The 12,324-nt window shown below is 43.2% G+C and overlaps 1 long non-coding RNA gene across 3 annotated transcripts in view; it reads left to right on the plus strand.

The window, feature by feature from the left end:
- The window catches only part of LOC119145254, a 270,979-nt gene that overhangs the window by 152,053 nt on the left and 106,602 nt on the right, over positions 1 to 12,324 (plus strand). For all 3 annotated transcript variants that reach the window (XR_005103367.1, XR_005103369.1, XR_005103368.1), the window contains 2 exons: positions 3,994 to 4,137; positions 11,584 to 11,653. This is a non-coding gene — a long non-coding RNA (uncharacterized LOC119145254). The remainder of the gene's footprint in view (positions 1 to 3,993; positions 4,138 to 11,583; positions 11,654 to 12,324) is intronic.

Here is a 12,324-nt window from a genome sequence, read left to right on the forward strand (position 1 = left end):
TAGCAAGGAATGTTTAGACACAGAGAAAAAGGATGTTAAGCCATATAAAAAAGTTCCAAACAGCAGGAGGGCTATTTTGTAGTGGTGCTGCTTGTGCAGGGATTAAGTTAGATGTAGCCTCAGTGTAAAAAAACACACAAACAAAGAAACCCAAACAAAAAACCAAACCCAACCAACCAACCAACAAAAAACCCCCCAACCACCACAGCACACCCATCACACATCACCTCAAAGAAACCTTCATGGTGACCGTCAGGAGAGAAAAATCTGAATGCGGTGGAAGCAAAGCTTCAGTATCGCAGTACTCCTGAATTGCATGGAAGTAGCTAACCTTGTACCCCCTAATTCCTAAATTGAAGGTATGACTGCAAGGATTTTTAGCAAATCCTTCAGCACCCACTGTCTGTCTATGTTTTGTGCTTAATTGTGTCAGCTACCCGGAGCAGAAGTAATTTTGTGTTGTCACACCTCTGGGTGCTGTGGTTATTGAGGGTTGTTAGGTCAATTCAGGAAGGTTTAAAATATATAGACCTTAGAAAAAACTTAAAGAGGGTGTGAAAAGAACTTTAAGTGTGTGATGCCATGTTAGGAAACTAAGTCAAGGGTTTATTTGGAGTTTTTCTGATTGAACAGAGAAGGGGGAGATGAGTTCAGCAGTTGTGCCTTTTGTGCTCTGGCAGAAGGCTGTGGCATTTTTGGGACACTCAAGGGGAGAATGTTGTGAGGCTGGTTAGGATAAAGTACAGAGTGAGAGATTTAAGCTGCTGAGACTGGAAGAAAGGGGCTGAAAGGGAGTGGTTGGGCTTGATACTCGGGAGGAGAGAAGGAAAGTCACAAGTGACTTTGAACGTGCTGTTGTAAGCATTGAAATCCCAACGTTGGTATTGGTTGTAGAGAGAGGAGGAAGTTTTGTAGGGAAGGCGTTTAGTGTTAGGGCAAATTAATTTATGTAGGTGACAAACTGTAAAACTTGAAAATTTGGAAGGTAAAATGAAGCATGTGTGTAAGTGCAGAGTAGGTGGCTTAGAAGGGGAAAAGATGTGTCAGACAACATGGTTTCATGACCTGCTCGGTCTGATTTAAGGCTCCTGGCCTGTACCCATCTCCTGTCCCTTACCACACATTCCTCCCCTTGCCCTCGTGTCAGATCACCTCAACATCCTTTGGCAATCTTGAAATGGTGTCTGAACCATCAGTGTGGAGGTGGGTGCTCAAGTCGTGACCTAAAGAGCTCACCCAACTGCTGAACTGAGCAGAGCAGCAGTGTGCCAGTGGCAGCGCTTTCAGAAGCACCCATCGATGTGGTGGGCTGCCCAGAAGAGAGAATGATCATTCACAAGAAAACCAGAGGCTGCTCTGAAACCTCCATGAGGATGAGATGTCAGAGCGATGGTGATGGTCAACAGTATCAAAAGAACCAGAAGGGCCAAGCAGGAGGGGGATAGAAGAAGATCCTTGAGATTTGCCCAGGAAGAGATCATGAATGACCCTGGCGAGAGCACTTTCATTCAAAGAGAAACAGCGGAAGCAGGGCTGGATGGGATCCAGTGTTCAGTTGGAGGAGAGGAAGCGAGTGGGTTGGCTTCAGCCTACGCTTGCAACAAGCTCGTAGATAAGGGAAAGGAGGAAAGGAGTAACTGAGTAACTGCTGGGATAGGTGGGGCTGTCATCTTGTCGATGTTGGAAAGGGAGGACGGAGTGAGAAGATAAAGGGGCAAACAGGGACTAAGCTTGGCTGAAGCAGAAACATGCAGTTGAAGACAAATGGAAGAGGTTAAAGAATCTCAGATGAATATAGCTAAATAGTCTATAGGTTCTGTATGGTGATACATCAGCAAACTGGGGTTTGGTGGGTTTTGGTTTTTTTTTTTGGTAGGAATTAGCAATTGGAGAATTCAGTTGGAAAAAAACAAAACCAGCAGCTTCATGCTTAATGAAAAATAAATTGGCCAAGCAAACTTTTTGCAGTTGTAACCGATGTGAAGCAGCAGCACATTGTTGCTTTCCTTTCCCTCTTTCCACCCCCACGGCCACGGCAGACAGCAGGGCATAGTGCCGACATGTGCTGGTGTTATAGTGGCTGCTACGGGGTTCGCTTGGCTCTGGAAAGCAAGCGGTGTGTCCAGCCTTCAGGGACCGCACAACCTAATTGTCTGGCTCTGGTCCAGCTGCTGATCGACCCAATAAACTCTAATGAATCTGGATTCCTGCAGTCTGATTTGCTTCCTTTCCCCGTTATGTGCCTTTCTCAGTCCATGAAGAGCTGAAACCTGAGTGCTGGCTTTGACAAAGGGAGTGAGAGAGGGGGGAAGGAGGGGAAGAAAAGGCAGATAACAGCCGAATGTAATCAGTGTTTTATTACCATCCCCAGGAAGTGGGAATGGCTTTAAAAAAAAGAATAGTAGTAGGTTGGAGCAAGGAAAGTTAGTTATGGTGAGGTTATTTGACAGGAAATTACAAAATACAAACAGACAGAAGAAACACATTTTAAAACAGGGTAGGAAATCTCAAGTTACTTCACTGTGTATATTGAAAAACCCCAAAGCAAAGGCTGAAAATAGCAGTTTAAACAAAAGCTATCTTATCTGATAAAGGCATTTCAAGCACAAAAGGAAATTTATATATTGGGTTGACAGTCTTAAAATAAACTGATTGTCGCGATAAACACCATAGATTTAATTGTGGGAAAAAATTGGGTTCATTTGTATGACCTGCAGATACAGTAAATTCCCATGTAAATTCATTCCTTTCCTTTCTTTGCACATTTCTTGTCTCCTAAGCAGCGTTTATCAGTGTTTTCCAGAAATTGTAAAGGTAGATTTATGCATGTAGGACGAGACTGATAAATATGTGCATATTTTAAAGATTTCCATGCAGACCAGCTAGGATTAATTTCCTATGCTACTGTGTGAAAGCATGTTAATGGTACTTCAGCAAGTACCATTCAGATTCAGAAAGATTTTGGCAGAAATAGATTGTTTTGAGATGAGAGTGAAAATTCCAGTACCAGTGATCAGAATTATTATTTTATTCATCTCTTTGTTGGTATACTTATGATATGCTCTTGATTACTTGGTGTGCCTTTTCACTTTCTGTGTGGAAAGGAAACCGTTCTGTTACTGCATCACCTCCATCCTGAGTCTGTAAAGCACTTACAAGTGTGAGGAGAGCAGAACTTGCTGGCGTGGGTCTCTTGTAGCCCTGCTGTAGGCACCAAAGCTGCAAAGAACAGCAAGGAGGACCTTTCTGGTACCCAGACTGTCATGGAGTCTTCTGTTACCAACAAAGTTATCTTCAAAGGAAAGGGGCTGATTTTTGATTATTTTTTTTTTAAGCAAATGCTGCTCAATTGCCAGTGTTCTCCTTACCATTTTTCTTTGAATTTTACTGCCAAGACTTTTAAATAAATATTGCATCCTTATAGATATGTGCCCTTCTAGTGAGATAGTTTATGTATTATAGGGTTGGTACAATCAGATTTGCTGGGCAGGAGGCAGCAGGAAGAAGGGGAAGAAGTAACTCAGTTGTGCAAATGATAAATTATTTCTGTTAAGAGATATCAAACACCATGAGGCAAATATCTTGCTTGCTCTTGACTGAAGCAGTAACAAGAAGCATTAAGGGGTTTATAGATACACCTGTCTGGAACTCTGCGTTCCTCCCCTCTCCCTGCTCATCAGGCTGCGTATCTGACAGTGTGGCAGGCACATCTGTGACCTGGTGCCTCATCGTTCCTGCTCAGCCCTGGGACACATGTACTTTTGGGTTGCTTTTCCCAGTGAATTTGTCCTCTGTTCCTGTGACATGCTATTGCTCACACTGTGGAGCCTTCATCATCTATGAATACGGCACAATAAAGTCTGGTAAGAGGGCACTCGCTGAGGTATTAGGAGTTAGTGATGCTTCTCCTCAGCTAAGGTGCAGCGTGGCATCCTTGTCGCTGAGTTAGGTAAGTGGTTGCTTTCATCTGCATTTTCTCTTTCCCTTTTACAGGTGATTCAGGTATGCCTGGAAAGCTCTTGAAGACCAGAGGGCTCAGAATTATCTGACCTCAGGAGGCTCAGAGCATCACTGAAGCCTAGCACAAAGGCGAGTTCACATCACCTTGCATTGAGGGACACACGACTACAAGGCCAGGTATGTCTTATTGCTGGAAACTCTTGCTAGGAGTCCTATAAAACTGTCAAGATCTGATGGGTCCATAAGGGTTTTTGCTCTGTTTAACAAAGAAATATCACTTGTCAACGGACCATGAGGATCAGGTTGCAATATAAATATTCTGAACCTGTGATCGCTGGGTTTTGCACTCAAAATAAATAGAAGTGACACCTGTGTAGGAAAGAAGCTGATCTTTTTCCTATTGATTTATGACTTATTTAAGTGACCTCCTACTTTAACAGGATTTCATAAGTCAACTGGGAGACTTCGTGAGGGAAAGTTGTGGGAGGAAAGTAGCTTCCTCCTTAAGAGGAGGGCATTGGTGTTGCTATGAATCACTAATCCAAAACAGAGTATTTAAAAAGAAAGAAAGAAAGAAGCTGAAAGCAAATAAAATAAGAAATGGAGCTAAAATACCTTTCCAAGAAGCATGTATTGAGTCCATGGAAAAACTAGGAATAGAATCAGTCATTCTTGACTGACTCATTTTTTTTTCTTGTTAGATTTCAGGTGTTGGATTTTTTTTCTGAAACCTTCTACAGTTAATCCCCAATACAATTCTGAAATGTAGATGTGGTACTTTTGTAGAAGGAGATCAATAAAATGTAGAGTCCCATAGCCAGCTCTCCAGAATGCTATTGGAAGTAGTGGGAACTTGTGTTTTTCCCATCTGTTTTTTTCAGCACTGATCAATACAGACTGCCATAGCTGATAGAAGATTTTCTTAGTGTTAAATAGCATGCTTGAAAATTAGCATCTCTGAAGAACACCAAGATCACTAAAAAAATTAAATTCTGGCTGTTTCTATGAAGTATCTGTAACAATCAACTTTCCTCTTTTTAAAATTGAGACATGTATGAATGAGATGTAAGGAGATGCCTTCAGCACAGGTGATCACGATGATACATCATTTTGGTTCTGTATTACTGCTATTTTATAACTATTATGTTACATATGCTGAAAAAGGAAAATGAAGTTGTGGAGATGCAGTTATGGCCCTATAACAATCCTTAGCAGAGGCTAATCCTGTCTGTGCCTGGGTAGCAAGCAAGTCCTTTGCTGATGGTGCATTAATGTTAGCTTTAACTTTTTAGCCAAAATAGAAAGCAGTTGCCAAAGTTAGGACACACAACCATTTTGAAAGTTTACTTTAACACAGTTTTACTGTATTTTGCCTTCATAATGATGCTAAAATGGATGGACTTTTTTTTTTTAACACTATTTTACATTAAACTGAAAGTGGGAAGACTACTTCGGGAAAATTCTGCTTGCTGATTTTGAAAGGTATGTACATGAAGCTCATTGGGACTACTGGGAGTAGATAAAGGCTAGGTCAAAAAATAAAGTTAGTCTTATCTTCCTGGCTGTGTTTATACGAGTTGCTTAAGCAAGTCTGTGCCATGGAGTGTGTTTTCTTGGTGACAGAACTGAGACTCTGTGTGTAGGTGACTGCCTTGAGATAAGAGCACACTGGTGAGAACTGGGGTAGGGACCCAGCTTCCCAACAGGACAGTGTTGTTCATGCCTAATCCCCTGGGAAGTGCTCCAATCACGAAAGGTGCTTCTGCAAGGCTGAAAGACCTACCAGCTGGATTTGGGGATTTGTAGGTCTGTTCAGCATTCTAAAATATGGCTCATTTATTGAACTCGTGTTCTTGCATCTTCGAAACTCCACTGTGAGTAAAGTTTGAACTAATTAACCAGGAACAGATGTAAACCATATTCTTATCTGAACCATATGTTATCCTTGTAGTTTATCTGTACTTGTTTCCTTTGAAAACAATGAAGGCTGAACGTATATTTTGCATGTATATGGTTTTAGTTTTGCAATGTTTTTATGGTTTCCAAATATAGACAGTAGTGCAGTTTGTTTCAAGGTGTTTTGAATACAGTACATGGCACATTTCCAGCTTCTTTCTAATCAGTCACTGGCTGGCTTTCTTTAAAATTTAATTTAAAATATGAAGTGAGTATTTTGCAGAAGCAGTTAATACAGCCTCAGTCTAGGACTGCAGTCTCTAGAGATTGGGTGGTATTTGTGATCTTTGCTCTTGCAGAGGAAGAATTCTGTGAAATTGTGTTGCTCCGTGTTACAAAACTCAGTTTCTTTTGAGCACTTACAGTTTGACTTTTTTTTTTTTTTTTTTTTTTTAGGGGGGGAAGGTTGACAATAAAGTTGAATTTAATTTGAAGCCTCAGGAGACAGAAGTTTTACAAAAAATAAATCCATAAATCTATTTTTTAAAAATGCAAGGTATTCAGACCATTCTCCTTCCTGTTTTGTTGGCTGAATTAGCTTGAACGTTTGTGCATGAACAGTGTTACTGCACCTTCACAGTGATGAAAAGATTTTTCCTCCGGGGGCTTACTCAGTAGGGCCACAGTCTTGCAACTTGTGATGGGACAGGGAGGTGCTTTTCTCTGTTGTGGGACATTGGCAATTCATTTTATTGGTTGTGCAAGGCAGAAGTACTTCTAAAAGTCTCCTTTTTATTCCCGGCCCCTTCATGTGAAAGCTCTGCAGTTTGGCCTAAGGGAAATAGGCTACAAAAGGAGGTATCAAAATTTTGCAGCTTCTCCTATAGTGTGTTGATGTTGCTCCTTGAACCCAGCCCGAGGGAGCCATTAGGGCGATCACCTGGCAGCTGACGAGGAGAAGGGGAAGAGTGAAGTTTCCATAGCACGCTCAGACTGTAACAGCCACGGGACCTGTGCTTCTCGTTAAAACACAGCTTCAGAATTACCATGTTCAAACTTAGTAACACTTAAAATATATATTTACATAATGTTATGTAAGAGTTTTCTAAGTAGTGTATTAAAAATCATGGGGTATTACTTAAAATATTTTAACTGCCTATAACATTTTCTCAGTTAATAGCCAAGTATAGAGATTGTTTTCTTATGGATTGGTTTAAATTAAAAAGTAGACAATACATTTTCTAATGTTATCTTTTTTCCAAATATTGATTTTGAATTGAAGTAGATACAAAGATCAGGTCCTTTTTTCTCAGAATCACAGAATGGTTTCAGTTTGAAGGGACTTTAAAGATCATCTGGTTCCACCCCCCACTGCTGTATGCAGGGACACCTTCCATGAGACCAGGTTGCTCCAAACCCCATCCCACCAAGCCTTACTTTTTATTCCTAGGTTCTCTAGTTAATCCACTAAACACAAGCTAATTTTGTTGTATAATGGTATAACACAAACCATAGACTAAACAATATAGGCATATAAAACTGGTATTGAAGGGGGGGAAAAATATATATATACACTGTGTATGTTTTAACTGGAATAAATGCTACTGTCAGGGGAAGGCTGCATTAGAAAATGATTTTTTAAATGCTGAATACTGATGCATAGTAGAACAATGAACTATCCTTAGTATTTACAAAATTACAAATTATCCCAGCATACTAGATATTTGACTTTTTTCAAGCAATCGTGTACAAATGTTGTGACAGAGGTGGTCATAAATTAACAACAAATGCAGATTTCAGCAGAAATGTCAGCAAATTCTACATGACTTGTAGCTATCAAATGCCTGTGCTACACGTTTTCTGTGTGAATGTACTAAACTGGTTGGTGTTTCATAGACAGCTGCAGTGGAACTGGTATTCACTAACGTGCTTTTTATCTATGCTCTTGTCTGTTCCACTTAAAGCTACCTGCTGGTGACCTTGTGTTACCAGCTTACACTCTGAGTCTAGAATGGCTTCACCTTTCTCTTCTTGCTCAAGCTTAAGCACAGGCTTTAGTCTTTGAGAGCTCAGTCTTATCATAAAACCCTCAACTCATTTTTGCTGCTTTAGTTTCCACATTGTTCTTCTGGGTGGGAGATGCTCAGACCTGGGTTTCTTCCTGATTTTGCTCCCAGGTAATGCATGTCAATTTTACTCTGCTGCTGAAACAGTCAAACGTAAAAAGCAAGTAGCGTCTGAAATATACTCACAGTCTCCTAACAAGCCTGAATCTTGTGTCAGGCTTGTGTGTTATATTAAAATCAGGCTGAGCTGAATTCTTGAGATAAGTTTATGTCCCCAAGCAAATATTCTTTTTCTTTTTTATCTACTCAAACCAAGGCGTGTTTTAGTTTTGTGTAATATGTAACGAGAAGAAAGTGGGTAGAACATTATATATGAAGACACAGCTACTATGAGTGATATGAATTAAGACTTCGATGGGAGCCGATGTCCTGAGCAGAAAGGACCATGTAGGTATGACTCTTCTCCAGCAGTTTTGGGATCAGTGGGATCTAACGGCTGGCCTGTAAGCTCAACAGTGGCTAGTGATTTAAACCCAGCCTCTTTAAAACCAGTGACTGATAGAATTTGAAACATCGGAGTCGGACAAATGATAACAGATAAATGCCAGGATACTGGCTTATGTGTCTCCCTGCTCGGTTCCTTACAGCCTCTCCTTCCAGGCATCCTGCCTAGCCACGGGGGAAACACCTTCAGCCAGCGCTCGGTTTGGGTTTATCTTGTACCTGCATTCACTGGTACTGTCAGCTGCACGACAAACACTCCGGGCAGTTTCAAGAGTCTTCCTCAGAGATCCACAAACCCAAAGTAGCCTGTTTCTGGTGTGGTAGCACCTTGGGAATGAGGAAGAAAGAAAGTCAGCTTCAGTGTACGGCTGCTGTTAATGATGAACCCCCTTTTCCTGGGTGAAGAATATGGGGAGTCCTGCAAAGACTGGAGGAGCTGTCTGGGTTTGCAACCAACACAGGGGGATTAGTGAATTCAGAGGGGGCTTTCCCAGGCTGCCTGGAAAGCCAGGAAGAACTGGTCATGGAATGAAAGGCACTGCAATCCTGAGTATAGGATGGACCCACCTGTCCTTGCTGTATGATTTGAATTGGGTTGAAGTAACTGCATCAGGTTTTTGAAGGCATGGAGGAAGGCATCTTCCACTAATGTGCTCACAGTCTGTAAGAGACCTTTTGCAGAACTGGGAACAGATTTTGGGTCACTTCTGAAAAACAGATCAGCATTGGACTTTAATGAGCAGCCTGTTTGGTTACAGCTGCTGAACACAACATGTGTGCTGCCTTGCATATGGTGAGGCTATATCCAGCTGTAGTTCTCATGGAAATACTGTGGATATTGGAATGGAAGCAGAAACTCCTTTATTTTTGTAGTACTGTAATGCTGAAAGTTTTTTTTTCCACCACAGCAGCTCTGTCTCCGTACCTGCCTCTTAGGAAAGTTTAACACAGTTTGGAGCTGTTTTCACTTGTAGTGGAGAAAGGTAAACCCTGAGTAAGTGTAGCCATGTTTTGGAAGGCTAGGTAAGATGCCAGGCGGTCTCGTGTACAATTTTGCCAGGTTTAGACACTGGGGAAAGAATCAAACTGTGGAAGAAGCTGTTGTACTAGAAACTGTATAAATATATACAACCAGCATGTAAAAGTTTTAAATTATTTTTAAATGAGGTCGGATTTGTTTGAGTGAATTACATTTAACAGGGAAAGATGAAAGGTGGTCCCCACTGCTTAAATGAACACAGTCCAAAGTCTTTTTTGATCTCTGATGGTATGCTCTCTTGGCATACTCCTGGCTCTGTAGTGAGGAGGTCCTTGCAGCTTGCTCCAACTTTAGCCACCTACTGTTGCTTTCTGTTCTGCCCGTCCTGAGCTTCTGGGATCTTTCCCGCTTGGATTGAAGTGTGAACTGAGCATGTGGTATTATTTCTTCTCCTTTTCACTGCCCCAGCTCACCTAGCTGAAGAAAGATGAGAGACATAAACCAAGAAACCTTAGTGGTGTACTAGTGGTGGAGACAGCAAATCCTAGCATCATTTAGGTTGGAAAAAAACTTTAAGATAATAGAGTCCAACTGTTAAGCCAGCACTACCAAGGCCACCACTAAACCCTGTCCCCAAGTGCCGCATCAACGCATTTTTTAAACGCCCCCAGTGCGGGTGCCCCCTCCCCGGGCAGCCTGTGCCGGTGCCTGACCACCCTCCCAGGGAAGAAATGTCCCCTCACCCCCACCCTAACCCTGCCCTGGCGCAGCTCGAGGCCGTTCCCTCTGCTCCTGTCGCTCCTTCCCTGGGAGCAGAGACCGACCCCCTGCCCACAGCCCCCTGTCAGGCAGCTGTAGGGAGCCATCAGGGCCCCCCCGAGCCCCCTCCTCTCCAGGCTGCCTCCCCCCTCAGCCTCTGCCCCAGCCCCTGCCCGGCTCTGGACACGCTCCAGCCCCTCAGCGTCCCTCTGGCAGCGAGGGGCCCAGAGCTGAGCCCAGGGCTCCTGGGGACCCCATACCGCTGGCCTCGGCCCCTGGGCCCGGCCTGCCCAGCCCCCGCAGAGCCTCCTGCCCCCAACACATCAACACTGCCCCAGCTGGGGCCACCTGCGGCTCATGGAGAGTGCTGGAGGGTGCTCGCAGGTGGGCCTCAGCACTGAGCCCCAGGGAGCACCACTTGTGACTGGCACCAACTGGATTTAACCCCATTTAACTGTTTGGGTCCTGCCATCTACCCAATGCTTTACCCAGTGAAGAGTATACCCGTCCAAGCCATGAGCACCCAGTTTCTCAAAGAGAATGCTCTGGGAAACTGTGTTGAAGGCTTTACTGAAGTCTAGGTAAAGAAGATTCACAGTCTTTCCTTCATCCACTAATTGGGTCACTGTCGTAGAGGGAAATCAGGTTAGTCAGGCAGGACCTGCCTTTCATAAATCCATGCTGAATCATCCGGTTGCCCCGCATGTGCTGCATAATGACACTTAGGGAGAGCTACTCCATAACCTTCCCCAGCACCCAGGTCAGACTGATATGTCTGCAGTTCCCCAGATCCTCCTCCTGCCCTTCTTGCAGATGGGCATTGCATTCCTGAACCTCCAGTCAGCCGGGACCTCCCTGGTGAGCCAGGCTGCTGAGAAATGGTGGAGCTCGGCGAGCACCCACCAGCTCCCTCAGTCCCTCGGGTGGATCCCACCCAGACCCACAGCCTGGTGTGTTTCTCAGTGGTGCAGCAGGTTGCTGGCCATTGCCCCTTGGGTTATGGGGGCTTCACCCTGCTCCTGTCCATGTCTTCCAGTTCAGGGGGCTGGGTACCCCGAAAACAACTGGTCTTACTACTAAGGACTGAGGCAAAGAAGGCAGGATGTACCTCAGCCTTTTCCTCAGCCTTTGTCACTGTGTTTCCCCCTGCACCCAATAAAGGATGGATGTTCTCTGAAACGTGACTTTCTCTGAAAGCCGTAGGGCACAAATCCCTACTGGGCTTCGGTGTCTCTGCTGTTGTGTCTGTGGTTTTGTGGCTTAATTTCTTTTACACCTTTGTAATGTTACTTTGTTTGGAGAATTTCTCTCCTTCCACTGGCACCATCTTTGTCTCTTCACATCTTATGTGCAATACAGTTTAAAAGCAGAATGTTTTCATGTGATCAGGGGATCGTGATTGTATTCCTCATTTCCTAGGGGCCTGCTCTGAGACCTGTGGGCATGATCCACGTGTGCTACCGACCCTGACTCAAATGGTGCGACAAATGTAAGTATTTTGAAGAAACTTGGCCCTGCAAGCCTCTGTTTGTGCACTTGGAGTTAACAGATGCTTTAATATCCCTGTGTCATGCCCCCCCTTCTGTAATGTGCATACAATGATATCATTCACTTCATCGCACAAAGATGATGTGAAAATGAATCACTTAATGTTTGTAATGCATTCAGATGTTGTTGTGATGAGCACTGTAGGAAAACCCACAAGCAAATGAATAATTCATTGTTCAAATCGGGCTCTGAATAGTACACAGTAAACAAGACATGGGACTTCATACTGAATAGTAAGAGTAAGGCCAAATAATGATCACTGGTTCAATTATCACTTCATTCAGAGTATTGAAAGGGAATGGGATCCTGTGGAAGAAGCGTGGTTGCGTCCTAAGGGATTGTACGTTAGTCTACGATTGCAAAGGATAACAAAGATAAAATAGTTTCTTTTTCATTTATTTTTTTCTTACTGCCAGTGACCTTTAATACTAGTTATGATGTATGTTTTGGAACAAATATAAAGAGATTTAGGCTTTTTAAACTGTCTAATTTTAAGTCTATAGGTCTTCCCTTACAATGAGGTGATAGTATTTGGGAATCCTATTCTCTTCCTGAATTGTATTTTCATTGTTTCCTGCCACCCAGTGAATCTTTTCATTGTTGGTGCTCAAG

This window comes from Falco rusticolus, chromosome 3, assembly GCF_015220075.1.
Source record: "Falco rusticolus isolate bFalRus1 chromosome 3, bFalRus1.pri, whole genome shotgun sequence".
Lineage (NCBI taxonomy): Eukaryota > Metazoa > Chordata > Aves > Falconiformes > Falconidae > Falco > Falco rusticolus.